At 42.1% G+C, this 24159-nt stretch overlaps 1 protein-coding gene across 1 annotated transcript in view; it reads right to left on the bottom strand.

Moving 5' to 3' along the window:
* Positions 1 to 2931, bottom strand: part of ASB2 (ankyrin repeat and SOCS box containing 2) — a 33513-nt gene extending 30582 nt beyond the window's left edge. Inside the window, exon 1 of the mRNA XM_050336770.1 lies at positions 2821 to 2931. The gene's annotated coding sequence lies outside the window, so the exon portion shown is untranslated. The remainder of the gene's footprint in view (positions 1 to 2820) is intronic.
* Between the last annotated feature and the right edge of the window lie 21228 nt (positions 2932 to 24159).

Below are 24159 nucleotides of genomic sequence, written 5' to 3'. Positions count from 1 at the left end.
CTTGCACATCCCTGCCTGTGTCCCTTTGCTCAGACTGACCTCTGTGCTGTGACTGAGTTTGGCAGGAGGCACAACACGTGCCTTCTCCCCACAGCTCCCTGTGCGATGGCCCTGAGTGGAGTGGAGCAAAGCAGGGCTACCACCCTCACCTTCCACCTGGGGATGCTTTTGTTTGAAGTTGAGGGACCACAGGGCACCAGCACTGGTCTAAGTTATGTCTGTAAGAAGTCACAGTGATCCAGCTGAGCTGCAATGACAGGCCAATCACATGCCCTTGGCTGGAGGCTAAATGCACTGGGACCTGGCTCAGTTTACCCTTCTTTCCCTGTGGTTGAGCTTGGTGGTAATGCCTGGCACTGGCCTGGCTCAGCTGACACAGCAGGGTTAAGGTTACCCCTTCTGAGGCCATCAGTGAACTGCCAACCACAGTCTTATGAAAGCTCACTAGATTAATGCACTATAAGGTAAATATTTTCCCCATCCTGTAACTAAGGTGTGAAAAAAAAAAATCAGTCTCTGTTGCTAGAAATGTTTGAGCCGGTTCGGAATAGTGAGATCTGGCCAAAGTGGTCTTTCTAAATGCAGCTTGAATCTATTTGCTTGTCCTAAACCTGCTTAGCATAGGTTTACAGTATTGGAATCAGATTTATAAGTTAAATACTGGGTTTACTGTTCAGCCTAACTTCAGGTTTTGGGGGGATGTTTTAATGCTTGGCTGTACCCTGCATTTCCCTGACAGCCCAAGACCCCATCCTCACATGCAGGTAGCACATGGCATTGCATCTATTGGGACAGAAGAACCTGATTTTTAAAGCTGTGGGTGTAGTGCCCTTATTATTCCTTAGAGAATGCTTTGCCTTCAGGTCTGGATGGCTTCACTAGTGATCTCTCTTGGCAGAGACATGTCTTAAGATGCTTCTCTCTATGCTACCACTTAGTAGTTCTGTCTGACAAGATCTTCTGGAATCTAGACTTACCACCATTTCCACATAGAGTCTGATACTTATTTTTAATTTTGCTGTCCTGATTTCAGAGAGAGTTTGTTTATTTAGATGTAGGAACCAGACCTGTGCTATACAGGGATAACTAAGGTGCATCCAGTGACCAGAAAGCAAGGTTAGAAATGAAATGCCTGTGCCAGGGCCACGCTGCAGCACTCTGTCCTGGGTTCATGGGCAGCTGTACCTGGCAGCTTTCTAAAACCAAAGGTATTAACTCACCAAGGTGGCTACTACAAACCACCTGCTTGATGGCAAAAGCCACAGACAAACACAGGTTGCTGTTATATTTGGGTGACAAGCTCTGTCAACATACAGTGTTTGAAAGAATGGGCCTCTTATCCCTGATGCAACATAAATAAACAAGGATTACAGCTGGCTTTGAACATGCAATTCAATACCATTAGCATCTGAAACAACTGGTCTCCATTGATAGCACTTCCTTAAAGAAAAGCTTAGGGGGGCTGCCTGTCCTCCCTTAATAGATTCCAGGCAGCAGAATTAGCAGAATTACTTATTTCTGTCAGAGGAGGGTGGCAGGTGACTGACAAGGTCATTAAGGGAACAGAGCCAGACTTTGCCTGCCTTTGCGCTGAGTTTATCCCAGTCAGCTGGTAAGTCAATACAGGACCTTGGTATTTATGGCTCAAGGCGTGATAAACCATATTTCTAAAAACATAGCCAAGTCTGTGGAGGCTGAAAAAGAGAGAGGAGAAGAGCAGCTTCATAGTTTTGCCTTTTGCAAGGAATGATTGAGCCCCATCCTCTGCAGATATGTTTGCCTTTCCACGTGTTTTTCATTACTTCTGAAAGCAGCAGGAGCACGTGGGGGAAGGCTAACACGGTTGGATGTCTTCACAGCAAACCAAGCCTCCACTTCATTTCTTACTGTGGCACTTTTCAGGACAGGTCCTCTGTGGGCAATGGAAACCAGATCAACTTGCAGCATTCAAAGTACTCAGATTTTTGGTGCATTTTAGTCAGTTTCCAGATAAATCCTTGCAGTTGTCTAAGGATATTATGCTGGATAACTACTACAGGAAAGCAAATGAATTTTTAAAACCAGAAATATTTCAGTGCCCATCAGGTCTGCCAGAGCTGAAACATCAGAAGAATGACACCTCACGCTGTCCGGCTGCAGCAACAGGCAAGGATTCTCTGTAGTGACAGCTTATGCAGACGGCTCAAGTTCTAGCCCAGTGCTGAAGGAGCAAAGACAGGCTTCCCGAAGGAATCCTCTGAGCAAACAAATCCTCTTGTTCAGCCCCAGCTGTCAAAACAGGTCACCTATCAGCCTGGCATATGCTCTGATGCCACCAAATCATGGTTCTGTGCAAATTCTTTACTGGAAATGATACACCTGCAAGCTTTTATTTCTTCTCAGAACACACTAATTCACACAGCAATCAGAGCAATATTAGCTTCATTTCAAACCAATTAAAAATTTATAAATTAAAGAAATCATTTGCCCAAGGCATTTTTCTCCTTCAAACTGTGCCTTGCATGCTACATTCCCCCTTAGCATATTGTATCTACAGCACTGATTTCTGAGCAAGATATTCTAGGGACAAAGCATCACCTGCAAGTAAAAAAAAAAGTAAGGAAAAGACAGAGCTACTGTTCTGTTTAATATCAGACAATGTTTTAGGGCATATTTGAAAAAAACAAACCCCAAAACAAACAAAAGCAAATCACAAAACTTTTCAAGACTGTATTAGGGTGTTAGGTTACAAACTGTTGTAGGAATAAATATTTACATAGACATAGTAAACCAAGAAGTTGAAAATACTAATTAAGTTCAAAACATGCATATTTGCATTACCTTTTTGTTCTGAAATAAAAGGGTAAAAATGCTCTTGAAATGGGTTATCTCCTTGAATAAGTCTTAATTCAGAAAATCCTTGCTGGTATTTGTCTCCCTGCTTTGCCTGGATGTTTCGATCAACTGCAGGACAGCTTTGAAACACTCTCGCTTTGAAGCCTGGAGTTTATTTCTGGATCACCCCATGATCAGCGAATACAAGCCAAAATATAAGTTGTTCTGAATCTCAGATTTCCTGTTTGAAGATGCACGGCAGAAACTTTTACTGATCCTGAAGTTCTTCCTTATTGCATTATCTGATGAACTTCACTTAATTAAGCATCCTGTAGCTAAATGACACAAAGCTGACCTTTTTATTACATCATTATTTATTGTCCCTGACAAGTAGACCATATATGGACATGTTTCTGGAACTTAAAGAAGAAAAAAAAAAATTGCCATATAACTTTGAAGTAAAATATGCTGTCCTGGAGAGTTTTATTTACTTGGGGGGGAGTGAGCTCCCTTTACTTTTCTTTTAGCTGGTGCTTGTTAAACAAATTAGCCAAACATTACATGGGTATTTACTGATGTTTTAGAGTTGCTCATATATTTTTAAGACTGCAAGTTGGAGACTTCAGGATTCCAAAAGATGACAAAAGCAGTTGTGAATCTGTTCCAAGTAGTATTTGTAAGAGCATACTAGCAGAAAAGAACTGCTCTTGTACCACCTAAATGTGAACAGCAGACCCTCTCTCAGAGTCCTTGAGACCATAAAAGGAAAGTGGTAGCCATCTTCCCCACATCTGGAAGAGGGCAAGCTGGCAAGTTAGAAGAAAAGAGTCAGGCACATATAGGAGAACTCACACTTGGATCAGCTGGAACATTGGGATAATAATACTCAGTCTGGGAACATTTCCATGTGTTTGTCCAGCTAATGCAATGAATGAAGGGAAACTATTTTGATAATACAATATCAAAATGATGCCTATGCTTTTTCCTTCAGCTTCTGTTTTAGTGATTGCCACGGCAAAATGTTGCATCTAGATAGAATAAAGCCTAGATTGCAGTGGGTCTGCAATCCTTTCTGAATACCTTGTGAAGCCTCAGACTACCTGTACATTCCCAGTCAATGCATAAACACCCCATCTAAAGTTTAGCAGGAACAAGCTTGAAGGAAAAAAATGTAGCCAAACCATATCATCCAATAATATGCAAGTCCTTCCAACTCATTTATTTCTTTTGTAGAGGCTTTCAGGACCAGCATCATTCCCTCTCCATGCTTGCTCCTCAATCTGTTGTGCTCCTGCATGAGAGGATGGCCAGTACATGACACATCTCCTTTCCCTGCTGTCCAAAAAGCTATCTGTCCCTCATAACTAGAGCTGGGGCTGTTGTTTTGTCCAAAGTTAAGGTCATTCAGCAGTTACTGGGACAGGCAAAGGAGCCCTGGATGTCATCACCGAAAGTGTGTGAAATTCTTACGCCCTTGACAAGATGTCAGCCAACCCTCTGTGACTTTTAAACAATACCCAGTGCTTTTTTTACCCTAATACTACTTCAAGATTGAAACTAGCCTTGGCTTAAAACCAAGACTGAATATGTCCCACATTTAACCCTTCTGCTGGCTTTTTGTCCAATCTCTCACCAAATTCATGCCCCTGTTACGGTCTGCTTGACCACCGAACTCAAGAAAAAATGCTGATACTGTGATGCAGATTCACATTTTGTGCAAGCAAGGGTGTCTGTGTCTTCCAGAATGGGCTTACTGATTAGCACAAAGATACTGGGGCTCAAGGTCCCATTGGCCATGAACGTTGCAGGTGGTTCCCTTGTCATTCGAAGCAAGCACACTCCTCAGCTCCCTTGCAGAGCTCTGTGCACCCCCTTGATGTTCTCAAAGCTGCTATAAATGCTGATGCACAATTTTCCAATAAAAGCATAGGACTCTGCTTCGGAAGATCTATTTTCAGATACCACTAACTCTTCCTTTTGTCTTGAGTAAATCATTTAACTCCTCTGGGTATCATTTTCTACATTAGTGAAGTGTAAATAACCAAATGCATTAACTTCAGACAACAGTCCAAAATTCCTTGCAGATGGGAAGCCAAGAGGACTACTTATATGGATAGAGTTTGCTGAATAAGACCTTATATAATTAGTATCTGTGAAATCCTCAGAGGAAGACCTCATAGAAGTTTGAAATTTTAATTACAGAAATAATACTATACAGAAATGAAATCATTGATTTGGGGACTGATTTTTTTTCCAATAAAACTGTGTTGTGTCTTTATTACAACACATCCAAAACATAATAATAACAATTATTATGACTTATTAGCATTGCATCATATTTAATATTTCCCCTGGGGCATGCAAAGTTACAGATCTGCATTTTCAGCTTAACCCCAAGACGTTCCAATAGATTACAAATGTCACCTGCAAAAATAAATATGTATATTTACACTATTTTCTGGGACAAATTTCAGACTCAGATACTGCGTATTAGATCCATTTGCTTTATCTTTAAATAGGAGTGATGGAAATGGCTGACTCATGCTGATGGGGGAGTCAGCTAGGATCTCACAAACAGTGGAAGAGATTTGAATCTGTGAGAAGAAAAGGATGACCATGTCAAAATGAATAGCAAAATGAACAGCAAGATAGTTTATTCTTCATGTTTCCTCAAAACAGCCAGCAGAAGTAAGGTTAGCATAACACATTTAACACTTCTTTAATTTTTGGATTTGTTCAGGGTCTCTCCTCCTTTAGCTGAATTAAGTAGTGCTTGATCTCTACTAAGCTACACAGCCGAATCAGGCAGCTGAGGCTTGAGAAAAAACAAAGTTGATTTGTGCATCCCAGGGGACTGGTGAGCTTCTTACCGATCTGTGCTGTGTGCAGAGCTGCCACAGATGTGCCATCAGATGATGAAATGCATATGAAAATGGACATTACCACAAACTGTATTCCATAGACTGTATCTGCCAGTGGTGACTAACTCAACTGCATCCAAACACTCATGTGTGGCTGTTCTGAAAGTAAGAAAATGGTGATTAGTTTTGACAGTAACAGTTCCTAGACAGAAAATCCTCATAATACTTTGCCTCAGAACAGCATACCTCTTTGTGCACCAATTACTTGGAACTGTTCCCTTGTTACTTAGATCTGGGCTAAACTTTTTTATTACAGAAAGACAGCAAGATGTTTTCAGTGGCATATTTCACTGAGAGTGTAGAGCTAGGGCACACATATTTTACCATCGTATTCCAGTGAGCAGAGCTTTGCATTCAGTGCTGCCATGTTATGCTTCCATCTGACACTCCCAAAGTTCAAATGCAACCACCAGAACCACAGGGAACTCTCCTGTGCCTCCTGCTACACAAGTCCAATTCAAATTACAAGAATATAGAAACTCCCACAGGGGAAGATGGTTTCAGTTTCCTTTGCAAGAACTAATGATTGCTTTGGCCACAGTATCCCAAGAGTGGTGAGGAGCCAGAGGCACTTGTATGGGAAAAGGTGCAGGATGACACAAGTGCCCAGGGGGAATGAATATGATAGATATTATTCCTTGCTGACTTTGCTGCCTAAATACTTCATTGCTAGAAGGATGTAGGTGTTTTGAGATCACTCTACTAAGAATATAATTCCCCTTTCATGAGGAATTTATCCCACTTTAATGGCTGCTGACACATCCCCCATGTCAGAGTGGACTTAGGCTCAGTATACAATTTCCACTTCTGCACAGTGGCTCCTCACAGAAAATTTTTCCCCTTCAAATGCAACCAAAATGAAGTCTTCAATCCTATGGAAATATGACATGAACACCAAGGGGAACAGCCAGTATCCAGGGTCCTAAGCCCCATTTCAGATATCTTATGACTCAGCCCTGCCAGTGAGCTTTGGAAGACTGTGCAGCTACTACAGTCACTGCCTCTCTGCAAATGTCACCATAAGGTCACATCCACTGACTCAAACTGAAAGAAGAATCACTCAGAGGGAACACGAAATGCTAATATGAAGTGAGCACAACTCAAAGACTATATAAACAAATATATGAACCTTGGAGGAAGAGGGAAATCATAAACATTATCATTTAGTTCTCTTTGCTGTGCAAATATCATTTATCTTATGTTATAATGCATGTTAGTAAGAATTCTGATGAAAGACTCGCTTTTCCTTGACCTTTACAAAATCCACAAAATTCAGAGATATTGCTGCAACCCCATTGCTCTGAGGCTCCTGGAGGGGAACAGGGGGATGAGAATGGCAGCCCAAGGCACAGGCTGCCATGAATAGCAAAGGTCCTGGAAAAAACAGTGACTCCAAACCAGCATTGATGGAAAGATGAAATTAATTTTTATGGAAAACATTTCCATAGGGTTTTTTTAAGGCAGTCATTGGAAATATACAATGGCTTTTTACCTCTCCATTTGGTCCCTTAGGCTAGTTTATGAACAAAGTGTCTTTTGAAGCTTTTCTCTGGTACTCTCTAATTCCATTAAGACTGATTTGTTTCTAACTATTGTGTCTGCTGTATGCAATAAGGCTTATTTCACAGCTCCCCTTCCTGCAATGATGTGAGAACAACAGGCTTACTATGTATGGATCTGTCTTTGCTTTACATGCCACAGACAAACAGACCTCGAAAAACAAAACACCTTCATTCCGCAGCTTGCAGAAATGTCCATAACTTTTAACACAAGGAAGTTCAAGGAATTATGACTTTCTATATGCTTGGAGTGAACCTCCAAGCTTCTGACCAACCCCAATGGAAGTGAGTTCACTGCCATGGTGCTCAGAAGCTCAAAACAGAGGGGCAAGCTGTCATCTACATTGACTCCTGCCATGTTAGGCTGGCCCACTACCCTTATGAGATATCCAGGCCTGGGACGTTGCTGGTTGCTACGCAGACAAGAGCAGTGGAGGAACCAGAACAGACTGTGCTAAAAGACACTGCACCACCACCTCTATTTAACCAGCGCTGGTTTTCTGTGTGGTCAAATTCATATGTGATAGATACCATATCTGAAGCCCTTGTCAAATGAACTCCTTTCTATTGCCAAGGAGAAAGCTTCATTATCCTGCACTGACTGAGCGTGCAGGAGAGAGGATCAGAGGTTTATGCCTCCTTTAAGTTCAAAACAGAAAGCAACAGGTTTGTTTTGTGGGACTGACATTTAATTATTTGCCCTACATCTCAGGTTAAATTCAGAGCTAAATTTAGGACAAGTGTCTGGACAGAATGTCATGACACCAGTGTATATCTGTTGCACAACATGCCATATGAACATGTAATGTTCAACTCAGTTAAAAATAACCATACACTTACCTAATTCAGCAGACTTCTGGACTTTGTCTACTGAGCTGGTAAGCAGACAGGGTAATATTAAGAGTCACAAGTATACTGTGGGAAGAGACACCTCTAAAAGCAAGAAGACAAAAAATATTCTTCTGTTTCTGTTCTCTCTTTTTTTGTGTGTCAAGTAACAAGTACTGTCCCATAGTAATAGGAGTATTACATTCACATTATCTTAAAAATTGATGTGAATAAGTAATTTAAGAGGAATTGAGAAAAGAGTTTGTTCCCATTGAAGAGAGAGATCTCCTTCCTTAAGGACAGAGTTAAATGGCTGTTAAAGCTCCCACTCTAAGTCTAGAAGAGGACAGATTCTTTCACAGTAAAGAATTAGCTTGCTACTACCTGGTTTCCTCAGCTACAAGATAACACCAATTAATGTGGCTGAGTCAGGGAGACTCAGGTCTCCAAACTAAGCATCATTAGCTTCCTGAGCTGTGTTTGGAGATAATAGCTCCAGGAAAAACCTAAGCACAGGAAAAACATACCTGTTGTACGAATGTCAAAACTACAAAAGGAGATGGAAAATCTGTTTAACACCTTTTCAGATAAGATGAGAACAGCACAGATTAATGATGGAGTAAAGAGCTGAACTTCAGCCAAGCTGCCTTGATGTCACTGAGAGCTGTAACAATAAGAAGAATTTATTTTCTCTATATGAGCTGCTGCCATGCTGCTGTCCTTTGGCATTTATCTCGACCCACCTTGCTGATAAGGAAAGGTCAGGGTGTTTTCACCAGGCCTTGGATGGTGGGGTTGTGGGTGCTTCAGCCATGTGGGTGTGATAGCCATCAATATCGAGTTCTTGGGTTAGAGGAGCTGGCAGCCTCCATGGTTCCTTGCTGTGAAAACATCCTTATAGCTCTCCAGCTCCACTTGTGTCCCTGGAGCTACAGCCTGGCAGAGGGAAGGTCACCAAGATGAGACAGTAAGTGTTGAATACTGATGACCATCAAATGGAGGGGCCAACAGGTGTAATGAGCAAACCAGTCAGTTATCAAGGTGCTCTGAGAGCAGCAGGGCAGCTTGCGGGGCTGCCGAGCAAGCACTAGGGGAGTGCCTGTGGCGGCTGAGCAAGGAGAGGGTTTTGTTTCAAGGCAGTAGAAATGGGATACAAGCAGTTCCCTGGGTCACTAGGGGAAAGCTGTTCCAGCCCAAATGGAGGGGGTTGGTATCTGAGAGTTGCCTCGTGGCTGATGGGAGCCTGTGCAGGCTCACTTGTGGGGGCAGGATGATCAATCACATCATGGGCTACAGCAGATACTGCCGGGTACCCTCAGCAAAAACATCTCACCCTTAGGTGGGACAGTCTTCTGGGAGGAGAGCAAGGCATAGTACCATGACAGTGTAGGAAATGTATCCATCTACTTTGTGCTTGCTCTTCAGATACAAAAGCACTTTGCTGTGAGGGCATGCCAGCATAACACCTTTCAAAAGTGCTTAAATCATGTTTACTGTTTTTCCTCTAACGAGTGATTTCCTTTTGACCTGAGATTGTGAGACAAGATAACGTGCCAAACTATTCACACTATATATGAGTGAGGTTAGTGCATACAGAGTTTCAAAGATATTTTTCTTGAAATGCTGCAAAGACTGAGTCATTTCTCGGTTGGCACATTCTATTTTTCATGAAAATGGTTTTGCTTTCTCTGCTGCAATTGTACATCATGTCTGTCACATTAGTTGTGGTCACTGTTAAGTATGATGGATTAAGCTCTGATATAATCTTATTTTCTGTTGCTTGGCACCTAAAAATCAATCATGGTCAGCTTAGGTTGACCCCATAGGTTGACCCTGATAGTGGTAGTTTAGGAGCATTTGCAAAAAACTTTGGTCAGAATAAAGTTTCCCTCAGAGACATTCTGCCAGTTCATGATGACTGGTTTAAATCTTCAAAACTTGGCACTTTGCAATCTTTCAAAACATTTTTTGATTATTTACTCCTCCGTTTTCATATACCACTGCACCCAGATTTGAATCTTGTTCAAGTCTTTATCTCCATGACATTTTGAAGCCACGTGTACCAGAGCTGCAAATAGCACATTGTTGTGCTAATGTTGTTCAACTTCTGACAACCTCTTACTGTGCATGAGCGAAGACCCACAAGTGGTTTGACCACCAGAAGCAGGGACCTCACTCCCCAGTGTATGCTGGCACTGTAAGTCAGGTTCCAAGGAAAATCCAGGCTGCAGGCACCAACCTACCTTTGACACATTGAGTCACACGGAAATGACACTGGGGTGCATGCCGGAGACACAGAGTTCAGGCTGCACAGGAAACTGTGGCTAGCTTTAAAACACAAAGAAAAAGAAATCCAAAACCTAATACACGCACCAAGGCTTCGCTTTTGCAGGCAGCAGCTCTTAGTGAATGTGTCAGGCGACACACTGGGGCAGTCTGTGCAGCACGTGGCAGCAGCAGAGCTTGAGACACAATTTGTGTCTGGAAAGAGCCAAAACTCTCCTATCTCAAAGAAAATGATTGATAGTGTATATTCTCACCAGTGCTATGAAATGTTTCTGGCAATTGGTTCGCTGCTCAGGATATGAGGAGGAAAGGAGTGTTTCATAATCATGTTATTAATTTTTTTTTTTTTTTTTTTTGGGAGAAAAAAAGGGAAGATTTACCAGAAACCACTGGAGTAAGTGTAGGGTGCTGTCCTCATTACTGATCTTTGTAATCACAATCCATACCACATGTCTGGCCTCAGGATTGCTTTGTTTCTGCTCTGCATCCCATCTGTGTAACAAAGCATGGGAACTAATATCAGTTTGGTGGTATGTTCTGGTATATTGGTTCAGTAACAGAGAAGAAGATGGAGTCACACTGGAGTAAGTAAGGAGTCAAAATACCCTAGGGTCTTATAACACACTAGAAATAAATAAATATGTAAAGAAAGAATAGATCAACCAGGCATTATAACTTTTCTTTCTTTCTTTTTCTTTCAAAATTATATTTTTTACTTATGAAAAACTTTGTTTTTCTCTTCTGACTCTCCTGTCATGCAAAGTACACTCATGAATAGGACTCTGTCTCTCTCTTCATATGTATATGTGCATATGAACAGATATGTTACTGAAAATTTTGTGTACTTGGTACTTGCAGACAATTTCCATCTGTCCTTACTTTCCTACTGAATGCAGGAAAACTGACAAACGAGGACAGGCAATGCAGACTTTTGCATTTATTCATGTCCAGAACAAGCAGATTTTTAGGTACTGTAAATCAGTACATTTATGATTATTTTAGTGGAACTATGCTTAATTGTTTCCAAAGTAGGACCACAAAAATCACTTCAGGGAGAGGCGGTATGTTCCATCAAGAGATTTTTAGAACTCTGCCTCAAATCTGTGAAACAAAGTCATACACAAATGGCACACATTGACTTCCTACATGAAGTTCTCATGGCACAGGAACACTTATCCTTTTTGAGCTCCAGATCAATATCCTATGTCTGATAGAAACAGAGAGTAAGACTTCAAGCTCTATGGAGAAAGAAAAAGTCTCCGCTGTTTCCACAGGGTTCAGGGTAATTTACTGACAACCACAATTGCACATAGACCTGGAAAGGATCTGATGAACAGAGTCTACGACTCTGTCTGAGCAGAGCATCAACAAAACATAAAAAATGGGTATGCATTCTGCAGGTGGTTAGGCTGAATTGGAGTAAGCAGAAAAAAGAGTTTATTGTAGGAAATAGATGTCTTTACCATCCTGGGTGTACAGGTCAGAGTTCTGTACTGGATAAACATCCTTCTGGAAAAAAATCATTATGAAAGTTAGCAGCACAGGATGCATATTAGCACAGAACCAAAAGAAATTATGAAAAAATAAATCTGCAATTACGTATAACTAAAATGGCTTAACCCAGATATAAGCATGAGAATCTGCACCTCTTGCTTGTTTCATAGAGGAAAACCACACTTTGCTGTGCAAACGTAAGAAAACACTGCTGAGAAAACTGCCATTTGGAGGAAGATTAAAAAGAAAAGATAAAATTTGTGTACCTCTGCACATTCTGCAGTAAATATGCACAGATGCACCACAGAGGCAAAGAGAGGACTAGGAACCATGTGAAAAAAGGACAGCACCAAGAAAGCCTAACAGCTTCTGAAAAATTAAAGAAATTTAATCCCAACCCTCCAATTCTGTTTGTAACATTTGTATTTTGACGCTATGCTGGGAACTGTTTATACTGAATTTTTTGCAGTTGATTTTGAAGCTTTCAGGTTGAAAATTTCCCCAAGGTGTTACATGTGGCAAAGAAGGAACGTTTGCACAAATAAGGTTGTTAACATGACTTGGCAGATCTCTGCAATAGTGGCAAGCAGAAAAAATATCTGCCAGGGAAAGCCTGATAACCTGGCCTACCACCTCTGCCTGGACATGGCTAAGGCTTCTGGGGGAACAGGGTTTACAGGTGTGGCCAGGAACACGGCCCTCCACTGCTCCCCTCTGCTCTGCAGATATTGGCAGGAGATTTGCATCCATCTTGAAATTTATATTTCTCTAAATCATAGTGTGGTACAATTAAAACAAATGGGGCTGGATTGTGTTGATGCTGTTAGGCAGAGGTTGTTAACTTTTCCACCCCCAACTCTGATTCTTTTCTTTTCAGTAGAAGTCATCAAAATGCATATATGACTTAGTGAATAGAGCACTATGTGTTGGGAAAGCTCCTAGTGTGCTCCCAACTTCATGTTGGGAGCAACCAGGGGTCCCCAGCAATCTCAAATGAGGTATTTGCTGAAAGTGAAGAATAGCAAAGAAATGTTTTGTGACCCAGTTGGGTGAGTTCAGGTGGGTGACTTCAAATCCCACCATATCCTTGAACAGAAAAGAAGAAACCTTGATGGGGAACATGGTGCCTGGAGATTCTCAGAAACAACAGTGCTTCTAAAGAATTTAGGACAATAGGGTAGAATGATTGGGTAGTAACTTTCCTGTGCATGTAAAGCAACTCTATCTGTAAATTTAGCATTGTACACTTAAGGGTGGCATCCCACAACATAAAACCAAACTGGCTGATGTCAGTAGAAAATGACTGAATTTAAATTTGTTTTGCAACATGGGGAAGGGAGATTGAAGAAGGCAGTGAGATGATTCATAATTGCAAAATCAGAATTTATAGCAAATAATATGGAGTCAATAAAAATAAAAAGGCAGAACAACATCATGATTAATACGACACATGTGTGCACAAGTGGTTGACTCAGCCCCAGAAAAGCCTTGAACAGATCTGGGAAACTGAGTATGTGCAGCTGCTGCTCACATTAGTCCATCTAATCCATCCATCAACTCTACTGTGCCCACCACTGTGCTATCTATTTACATGGCACGGAGCTCAGGCAAATACATGTATTGACCTACTTTATCTAAGTTGCTGCACAAACCTACTTACCTAGTTGCTTATGACTAGCTGAATTGCCCATCAGCCTCCTCAAAAGGCTTCCCATGTATTTTGGCAGTATTTCTTTCCAATAGAGTATCTCTTCATAAGAATCAGCAACGTACCAGAAACGCCCATTAATTTTGCACATTTCAAGACCATTCTCTTACAGTTTGACTTCAAAGACTTCCAACTCCAGTAATAAAACATTTTGGACTTCTAAAATTTATAACCATAAAAAAATCAAATACATAAGATCACATAAGACATTTTGTATAGCACTAATCCTGGAACAGAAGCCTCATTTTTCATATCATATCTGCCAGACTTATTCTGTGCCCAGTGGGAAATCTGTTGCTGGGCCTAAGAGACCAGGTACTTTCTTCAGTATTCCAACAGTTGTGTCCAAGAATTAATCTCTGCAGAGGTGGCAAGAAAAACATTTCATCTAAGGAAAATCTTCATGAGCTGTTTAACATCCATCTATACCAAGAGATTAATTCAAGAGACCATCACACTCTGAATTACACTGATAAATATATGCCAGTCTTGCTGGGCAGGTCCTGAGAGAATGGCCTGAAGTTGTGTCAGAGGATGTTTAGGTTGGATATTAGAAGATGATTCTTCACTAAGAGGGTGGTTGGACACTGGAACAGGCCCCCCAGGAAAGTAGTCACAGCACCAAGCCTGACAGAGTTCAAGAAGTGTTTGGACAATACTCTCAGGCACATGGTGTGACTCTTGGGGATGGTCCTGTGCAAGGTCAGGAGTTGGATTTGATGATCTTTGTGGGTTCCTTCCAACTCAGCATATTCTGCAGTTCTGTGACCTGGGCTTGCATATCTATAAAATTTCAAATCTTTGAAGTTAAACAGTGATGTTAACCTTAAAGAAAAGTGCAATTTCAAGACTGTCAGGTCGGTAATTTTTGGGTTGACTCTTCCTGTTGGAAACCCTGCCGGCCTCTTGAATGCCTTTCTCCATTGTGCAATATGATGCAATGTATTTGCTGCCTGGCCCCTGAATGCACTCTTAAAGTATAATCTTTGCACCAACTTGTCAGAAAGCTGGACAGGTCTGTTTTATGTTCTCTCAATCTGTATTTAGTCCACTTTGTCTTCATAAGGAGCCCTGCCCAGATAGATATATACATATTTATAAAAACACCCATTCATTTTATATACAGAACATCTCAAAGTACAGTCATCTCTGTAAACATTCAGGCCAAACCCCCTCCGGTATTGAAACTGCTGATGCCAGAGCAATGAAAGAAACTCTTTTCTTTGTCTCAACACAACCCTTTCTCCTCTTTGCTATCATGCACTACCGAGCAGAGCTGTGCGACCGTATGCCATGACAAAGCACCCCATATCATTGCTATTATCAGGCTTAAGAAAGGTGCTAGGAAGAAAATCTCATTACTGCAATCTGGTATTTCTCATACAATGTCTGATTCCAGGTTCAAATTCTTGATCTTTTTGTAAACATGAAGTGCAGTTTTTATTTCTTGTTACATTTCCACTTAATATTGACCCGAAAAGAAATGTTAAAATAACAAAAATATGACCTTGCTTCACAAAATAAAATTTTCCAAGTAGTGTAATTGCTTTTGAAACCAATCAAGCTTTATAAAAATCAGAATCTTAAACTTCCCCTATCATCAATTCATAAATTTTTTAAGAACTTCTCAAACTGTCACTGTATTCAGTATGCTAAGGACAAAACTATGAGAGACAAGGAGATATATCCTGCCCTCATCTCTTCTAATTAACCTTATTGTAACACTAACAAATGCAACTGATTCCCTTCCAATTCACATCAACATTATTGAGCTTATGACTTGGACAAAGAATTATTTGTCTCAACCAAAAATCTGTAACTAGAAATATCATCAAAAGAAATACGATGAAGGGTGTTGACTGGTCAGTCTTTGCTGGCAAATAAGTAATGCTAATTTTTTAAAAACGTGTCGATTGTGTAATTTTCTGGCTGATGCAAACATCTTGTCCCACATCAGTGGTGTTACCTGCCAGCAGAGAGAGTCCAGGTCTGGAATGAAGATTACCAAGGTGACTTGTGATTGTGCCTGGCACGGCTTAGGTGATAGACAGCAGCATCAGTATAATACATGGACAGTCCCTTCTGCTGGTCCCCAGGGGAAGGGAGGAGAAAGGATCACCTTCAGCCCTCTCTGTGAGATGAGCTCTTGCCCTCCTTACTTACATATTGCAGGTATGAGACCAGAAAGGTTGGAAGTCCTGTATGACATTTTGTTTTTTCTGCATATCCTTGGGTAACCTGCTGCTTTAACAGGTTTACACAGGGAAAGTCAGCTATGAACTCTTTTCTAAGGATGAAACGCCTGCTGAAGCCAAAGGTCATTTCACCGTGTACAGGCAAGTAAATATGGAGTAAGAAATTAATGATTTTGGTGATGCTTTGGTTGATTTGATGACTGTTGTATATTTTCCGTGGAGGAAGAGGGCAAAGGTGTCACTCATGTCCCCATCATCCACGAGGTGGGACAAATGTCTTTGCCTATTCTCATGTATGCCAGAGAATCTCAGGGAACAGCATTTTCTCATTAAATCAAAGCAAACTCTTCCCTATGAAATGATCCACTGCCCTCTCAGTGCACAGGGTCAGCTAAGCTCACCCCAGATGTTTCCAGCTAATTGTCTGTTGTCAGTTGGATCCAAGTTTGGGCCCCTAGAGAAGTGAAGGTATGGCACTCTGTTCTTCAGGAAAATTACCTTCTTATGGTTTATGGACAGCCCAGATGAGGCAGTGTCAAGAGTGCAGGAAGCCAAGCATAGGGTAGATTTAAAATGTCTGTTCAAATTTGAGTTGAGACACATTTTTATAGGGAGACATCCCTCAAAGAAAATTCTATATTTAAAAAATGTGCAATTTTTTGTACATACAGCAACCCGAAAGCAGTTATTCATTATGAGAAAAAGGCAACAAATCAGCAATGTAACCAAAAAAGAAAAATGTACTGTGTTAAGGAAATAAATCTTACTTCCAAGTCTTCAACAATAGTATCTGGATAATTCCAGTTTGGTTTATGATGTGTAGTCCTACCTCAGGTACCTCCTTCCCTCCTCTGTGCAGAAATCGGCTTCTGTGCTTCAATTCAGCCCATGTAACTGTGGTCAATGAGCAATAATCCACAGTCTGATCACCTTACACTGCCCTGAATCATGATAGAGAGAGATTAGTGGCAATAGGCAGTGTAGAAATATCATTGGCCCGTTACAGGATGAGGATGCTCACCTCACAAACAGAGACAGAGACAAGGCAGAGGTGTTTAACGTTTTCTTTGCCTCTGTCTTCAATGCAGATGACAAACCAAGGGGTCTCAGTGCCCTGAGCTGGAGGACCATGACCGCAAGAATGATCAACTCCCAGCTGACCCTGAAATTGTGCTTTCTCATTCTGGTTCAAGAAGTGTTTGGATAATACTCTCAGGCACTTGGTGTGACTTTTGGGGATGGTCCTGGGCAGGGCCAGGAGTTGGCCTTGATGATCCTTGTGTGTCCCTTCCAATTCAGCACATTCTGTGATACCTCCTTGGGTGCTGCAGAGCCTGAGAGGGCTACAGTGACATCTCAGGATGTTTACTTTTTTTCATTAGCTCCAGGGTTGCGTAATCATCTAACTTTTGCACGTCTTTGAAATGCCTAGGTGCCCCAGAAGACCAGCACATCCTCTACTCAGTTAAAAACCCCACACTAGATTAGATCTTTCTGGAGGTTAGGCCCATATCTAGCAAATTTGTCCCACACAGCCAGTGTGGACAAGTCACTATTTATTTAAATCAATATACACCCAAACCAGCATAAAACCAGCACTGTATGACGCAGGGCTGCACTCTGGGCATTTCCCATCTTGACCTGGCCATGAATGTACGAGGCTCTGAGGACTGCAGAGTCCTACCAGCCTTGCTGGTCATAATAGTGTGAGTACAGCCCAGCCTAGCCCACCACCTTCTCCTTTGCTGCACCTTAACTGCACCCTGATCAAAAAGTGCCTTCCCACTTTATGCTTCTTGGGGGCAGTGAGGGGATGGGACCTTGAGTCATGGTGGCTCCTTGCATGCTTAGAGGAAGTCTCCCAGTTTATTTCAACCAAACAGGGACTTCCTAAAACTGTCGTGCTCCTATTCAGGTTTGGGATCACCACATAAAGGGTATGACTGTACTATGAGGGTGAGGACTTGGAACATGACATTTTGACCAAATTTAGGACAAAGAGATTGTGCTCTGAATTGGCTTTATGCAGTCACAGGGGGGTTTGCTGTGTGCCTTTACTGGGTTGCAAAGCTGGTTTTCTTTGTTGGCCCCCAGCAAGATGCTGGAAAGCAGCACAAATATGCTCCAAAATAGACTCTGTTTCTAAAGAGAGGTCAAAGTCAATTGTGTCACAGCAGAGCTTGTTGCCAAGTGTCAAGAAATTAAAGTGAGGATGAAATCTGCATCCCAGCGGAGAGCAGAGCTGACCACCAAGCACATCAAGACATACGCATCCTTCTCCACTGTGCTAGGAGAGGTGAGCCCTGGCATCAGGGTTTAGTCCTGCTTCATTCCCTTGTAAGTCTCTTCTGGCTGTTCATGGGTAGTCTTTGCACATTCCCACACATTGCAATCAGTAGGAGATTTAAGCAACAGGCATAGTCCATTAGAGCAGGGGAATTGCTGCAAATTGTATTCTTTCTCCAAGGAACAGTAGTGTGCTCACTGCCTCTCTATGGGACATCCCACATGCAGTGACAGGAGTGACTTTCATAATTTACCATGACATGTGAGTCAGTGCTGCAGCCTGCATGGACTGCAGCCTAGGTCTAGTTCGATTTAGCAATGGCACTGAGGTCAGTTATTACATGAACATCTTCCCCCCTGCTCCATTCCCAGCATGAACACTTCAATTGTTTGGGACTTGATCTGATGGAAGCTAACACATCTATACAGGGCATATCTGGCAGTTTACCAAGCCCTTGCGTGGGGTGTCTCATCCACCTGTTAAATGCAGCATTTAATTTCTTTTCTGCCAGAATGCGAATCAAACTTTTAATTTTCAGAAGCTTTTTTAAGACTAATGGGAAAAGAGAAAATGAGGCAGCACAAACTGCCAAGCAGAAGTAGAATCAAATGAAATGACAGAGGGATAGAAAAATAAACTTGTAGCAGAGCTGAAAAATTGAGAGTCAGGTAAGGGCTAAACTCCCCCTGCCACAATATCAGACTAGTACATCTCCATTGTTCCATCTATTCTATTAGTAAAATAAATTAGCACAAAAGTACAGTACTGATAATAGGAACAAGGTACTAAAAGGGACTCACTGCATCTTTAAGTCGTGTGCCCTGCTATTGTTAGTAAACATTATGTACAATCCTCATTCAGATTATAATGAGAACCATCAAAAAGGAGCAAGGAAATACCAGCTAAAAAGAGTAAGGGGTTTAAGAACTGCTTAGCTGGACAAGATGCTGTTTTAAAGCCAAAGAGGACTCAAAAATCTGTGAGCTTGGGTTCCTTCTGCAGTCAGTGGGAATTAGCCTGTGTTATCTAGCCTGTTCATCAATAAAGCAGCTGCGTAAAAAATGTGGACGATGGAGCACTGCCTCCCCTCCTCTAGTCATGATTAAAATACAGTGCCTCTTGACCAGGGTCAGAAGTCCTCCAGATTTAAATTCCAGGACATCAGTCAGTGATCAGCCACTTTTGATGCAGCTCAGAGATGAGCAAAGAACGAAGTTGCTCAGCCTGAGCAGTGCTGGGCATGTGGTGATGCAGAGCCTGAAGCAACCAGGAGGCTCTCAATGCTTATGGCAGTGTGATAAGTGATTTAGGCACCTCCAGCATTACAGGCCTTTCAAGAAGTTGCAACTTGCAGTAACAGTGTGCCAAGGGATGGTGTCCAAAATGGCTGTAGCCCCAGCTCCTGTTAAACCCAGGAATATATTGTTCAAGACCTCTTTCCACTGATTACATGCTTTCTTCTAATTGACTCATGGTCCTTTATTTCTTTTGCTGCCAACTCTCTCCTTTAGTTTAACTGGCTCTTGGTTCTCCCTAATGTTATGCCCTTGCTTTATTTATAGAAAGCACTGGTATCCACTCTGGGATACTTTCTCACTAGCGGTGAGCCAGCCAAGTTCCCGTTGTCCCAGACTCAGCTCCCCTGCTCTGCTCAGCTCTCCCTGCTGCACCTGTGTGGTCTCAGTCTGCCTTTCAGGAACACTGCACGCAGTAATTGGGAGTAGATCTCATTAAAGTCTAGTACCATGGGACATTTATACTTGCTATTATTAAGTATTATGATTATTAGCATTTCTATTATTTCAGGAGACCACTGGGAGGCTGAACTGTCAGAACTGCTGGATTTCCCTGTCAAGGGATAGTTGTTTTATATACTTCTCCAACATCATGGAAATCAACCTCATGAGGCATAACACAATTAAAAGCTCCTTTGACACCAAAAGATTCCTTTAACAACATACTTAATTCTTACTGTTTGAACTAACTCTTCTAAAATAGTCATGTGTTTCTTCATTTTCTTTTCAGCCAGCAAAGGTAGAGAGAAAAGTTGCTAAATATGAAGTATTTGATGGTTTCCTGCTGAAAACCAGTGACAAATTGCCTGATGGTGTTAATCTATGGCACCTGCTGTTTCCTTTACTGTAATAACAGCAACTGACACTGCCTCCCTTTGCTCCTGAGCTGGGCCCAGTACACAAAGTCAGTCACCAGCACTCAGCTGTGCAGAAGTGCAGCTGGCACCTGATGGCAGGAGTAACAGGTCACACAGACTGGGGCTGAGCCTGTGTGTCTGGTCAGCACTGTCCAGTGGTAGGCAGAGGGTGAGGGAGCCAGATCCCTTCTATAATAGCTGCATCCCAGTTTGACCCTGGGATCTGCATAGCCTTATGGCTGGGAACTAGTAGCACAAACTTCTCCAGGTGATATCAAGGGACAAAATTCTTCCACTTACCAATATAATTGTGCCTGTGAAGAAAGTAAGTTAGGACTGCATAGTGCAGCTTAGCAGCATCACCACATTTAATTGGTGGGGTTGTCTGCTTGGGCATTGGGTTAGGCCAAGATGACATGAAGTTGCTGAAAGGATTCACAGAGTATATGGTTCGTTTCTGCCTTGCTGAGCTTGCCATTGAAGATGGGGTCTAAAGCATACCTCTTGCACAGGAAGCTCTGAGACCTGCAAACACCAACCATGTACCACAGACAGCAGGTCCGCTGAGCCTGCAGAAGAGGGCTGTGATACCTGGATGGCTCCTGCATTATCAGTGCAACCACAGGCTGAACTGAAAGTGACTTTAAGCATCCTGAGCCTCCTGAGCCCCGTTTCCCATTTCCATCATCAGCTGCTAGTTCTGTTTTGCTCCTGGCTCCACACAACCATACAACACTCAGGTGGAGCCAACCTGAAGAAACCTGTCTGGACAAATTGCAGCCTACTGGCCTTGCTTAACGCTTTTCTCAGAGCACATAGGCACATCCTCAGGCCCCAGGATTTGGGGTTTGACTAGGGTTGAATTTTCCCCCTCCCGATGACTGTGGATCTTGCCCTGAAATGCTCCACAGCACATGCTTACGTGGGAGAAATGTGAAGGGGAAACAATTCTGAACTTCTGCTTTCACCCTTTTGTGAGTGACACAGTCTGTATTTCTTCACTTCTTTATTAGAAGATTAGAGTTGCAGTAGAAGAGGCTCCAGACTGTTTTATAGCTCAATATTTTTTAGCAAACTGGTTGTGACCCCTGTAGCCCCATGTAAGACAAGCAAGAGGACTGTAATATGTTGAAACTTTTATTGCACTATAAAATGAATACAGTCCTGCTCCCTGACCTGCCCTCCTCCGTCATGTCTAAGGTCAGCTGTGCTCTGCCAGCTTCTCCAAACAAGCAAATCAGTCCAACAGGCTTTGATACTTTTTTCTCTTGCTTTTATAAAAAATATAGTGGGGTCAAGGGAATATTTGTGTTAGAATGAGGGGGGCTAGCATCCAGTGGAGGCTGTTAAACATAGATCCAGCTTGCAGAAGGCTCATTGGGTATAGATAAATCCATTTGTGCTTTAATTTAAACACTTAGGTGATTTTCTTTTAAATAAATCACTCTTGGGTTGTTTACATACAGATGAAGGACCTGTTTATCATTACCAAAAACTCTAATCCTGCTGAGTTACACATATCTTAGAGATGATGCATTAAATGCATCTTCATAAATGCGTCTTAAATCCTATCCAAATCCTTTCTAGCATTCCAGGTCTTTGGGTTTTTAGTCCAGTCTCAATCTGGAGTGATAATTTTGCACCAAAAGATTTACCAGACAGAGCTATTTAACACCTAGTCAGGTGTTAAGCCTATAAATAGTTTATCTCTTGGCAAGATTTAGACCTTGAGCTGTGAAAAGTCACTGGCTTGTTTTCACTGTGAGGTCAAGTCTCTTTGAAGGAGTAGCCTGTTTAAAGGACACAGAAGTCCCCCTGCAGACTTTGAAAAAACTACAAAACACAAAAAACTTTCAAAACTCAAGCCAAAACCCAAACCAAAGAGTTTTCTTAAAAAAACATTTCACTCATGGATGTGAAGTCTCGCACTGGATTGATTTCCTTGTGGGAATACAGAGTCCCACTGTATTCATTCTCTACTAATGGAGCAACACCTTACTTGGTGAACAGTTTTCCTCCTTTCTGTCTTTATCACCATGTTTTCCAGAAATTAGATTCCCTGGGATTAGAATTTTAAAGCTCTTTGACATGAAATCACTTCGGCTGTGCTGTCTTGTTTTCTTACCTTTCACATTCTCTGAGTAGAACAGGGTTGTTTCCTTTTGCCAGACTTTCACCAGCACAGGCACTTCACATCATTTTCTCACATCTCAATCCAGCCCATGCTTTGGACTCAGCAGATTAAGTAGCAGTCCCTCCTGTTCAGGTAGGGGTGAGAAAGAAGACACAGTGTGGTTTTGTCTCAGGAGTCTATTTCAAGCCTCTTCAAAGTTGCAGGGAAACCTGCAAGTGCATCTGAAAATGTGAAACTCTCACATTTGAAAACTGGCAATTGCAAAGCAATCCCAATTTCTGTTTTTGTAATTCTTCACTGCTGAGATGACCTCCAGATGTGGTAGAGGGGAGCAAGCTGAGAGCTGAGATACCAGTGCTCCTAATGAGTCATCTTGAATCAATTCCCACTACTAGACACACTCCCCAGAAGTGAGCTTAGGTTGTTATGCAGAAGTCCTGATTCTTTGTGGATTTTATAAGATGTAGCCACTTCCTCAGAGGTCCATGAGAATAATATATCCCACAGGAAGAAATCTGCACATCAGCAGGATTTGGCTCCTACCATGACAAAAAAGGACCATTAGGTATATGTGACAGATGGTAGGTGGCACCTCTATCCACTTTGTGGTCCACTTGCCTTCTGTCCTTCGACCGAATATTTGGAACTTGTTGAGAACTCAGGGTAAGGGGAAACACAAGAGTCAGCTGCAAACCAGAACTTGATAAAGAATTTAGTCATCCTGTCAGATGACCACAAAAAGAAGCCAGTATGACCTTGAAGCCATGCTATGGAAACATGATAGCACAAAAATCATGATGTTACTAAGTACGTTATTTATGGTTTATAGGATGGTATGTAGGTCAAGTCACACCACCTAAAAATCATACACTTTTTAGTGAATCCCATCTTCTTGCAAGAATTCTTTAGGGCTCAGACTCACATATAACAGCTGAAGAGGAGAATGTTTCTCCAGTTATTGCTGACCATAAATATAAAATATATCCCCCTCATTTGAAGAGGGTAGGAAAAAATCCCTTTTGTCAAATGAGTGGTGCCAGTGGCAACTGCACAGCCTGGATACCCTTCCTGTTGGAATCTCTCATGGGTATCAAGTGGGTTCCTGGAGGGAGGCCAAGTGCAATCCAGGCCACGGTGATACACAAACACGGTGACTGAAGCCTATTTTTGAACCATGTTTACAAAATGTTGCTGCTGAGGCTGATTTCTATGGTTAAAAGAATACTCACAATATTTTCGGTTAAACTAATCACCCTTATTCATTATTTAATTGGTATAAATTGAGAAACCGTGCCCTTGCTGGGAGAGAAGGCAGTCTCAAAAAGCCTGTCTCCTCATACCATCACCCTGGATCTGATCCATATTCCAGGCCAGCTCTCAGGGAGGCTCCAGTGGTGCCCATCAGGTGTGGGCTGTGTCTGGGTGCCACTACTCCTGGCATTAACTACTCCTGGCATTAACCTTTCTGCTCAGCAATGGCTGAGTGCTGATGCCAGAGCTGCTCAATGGTTACCTCAGCACTGACAGTGAGAGAAGGAGATGGTCCTGCCAGCAGGCAGAGCTGCACAGCCCCTTGCAGAGCCTTGGTGCTTGGGGACCAGCCCAGCCTACACTTGTCCCTGCCCGGCCTCAGAAGCAGGCTTGGTAAATTTGTGAAGACTCTTCTAGTCACTAAGAAAGCCACTTAGTAACTGGAAGCCATTGCAGGCAACAAGTGTTCTGCAAGTGAGAGACACAGCAGCAGGCCAGCTTTCTGCACTCTTCATCCTGATGAGTGAGCT

The sequence above is a fragment of the Myiozetetes cayanensis genome, unplaced genomic scaffold (assembly GCF_022539395.1).
Source record: "Myiozetetes cayanensis isolate MyiCay16 unplaced genomic scaffold, myiCay2020 scf6-25, whole genome shotgun sequence".
NCBI classification, from domain to species: Eukaryota; Metazoa; Chordata; class Aves; order Passeriformes; family Tyrannidae; genus Myiozetetes; species Myiozetetes cayanensis.
Note: the sequence above shows the minus strand (reverse complement) of the source record. Positions and strands in the feature narration are given on the sequence as shown.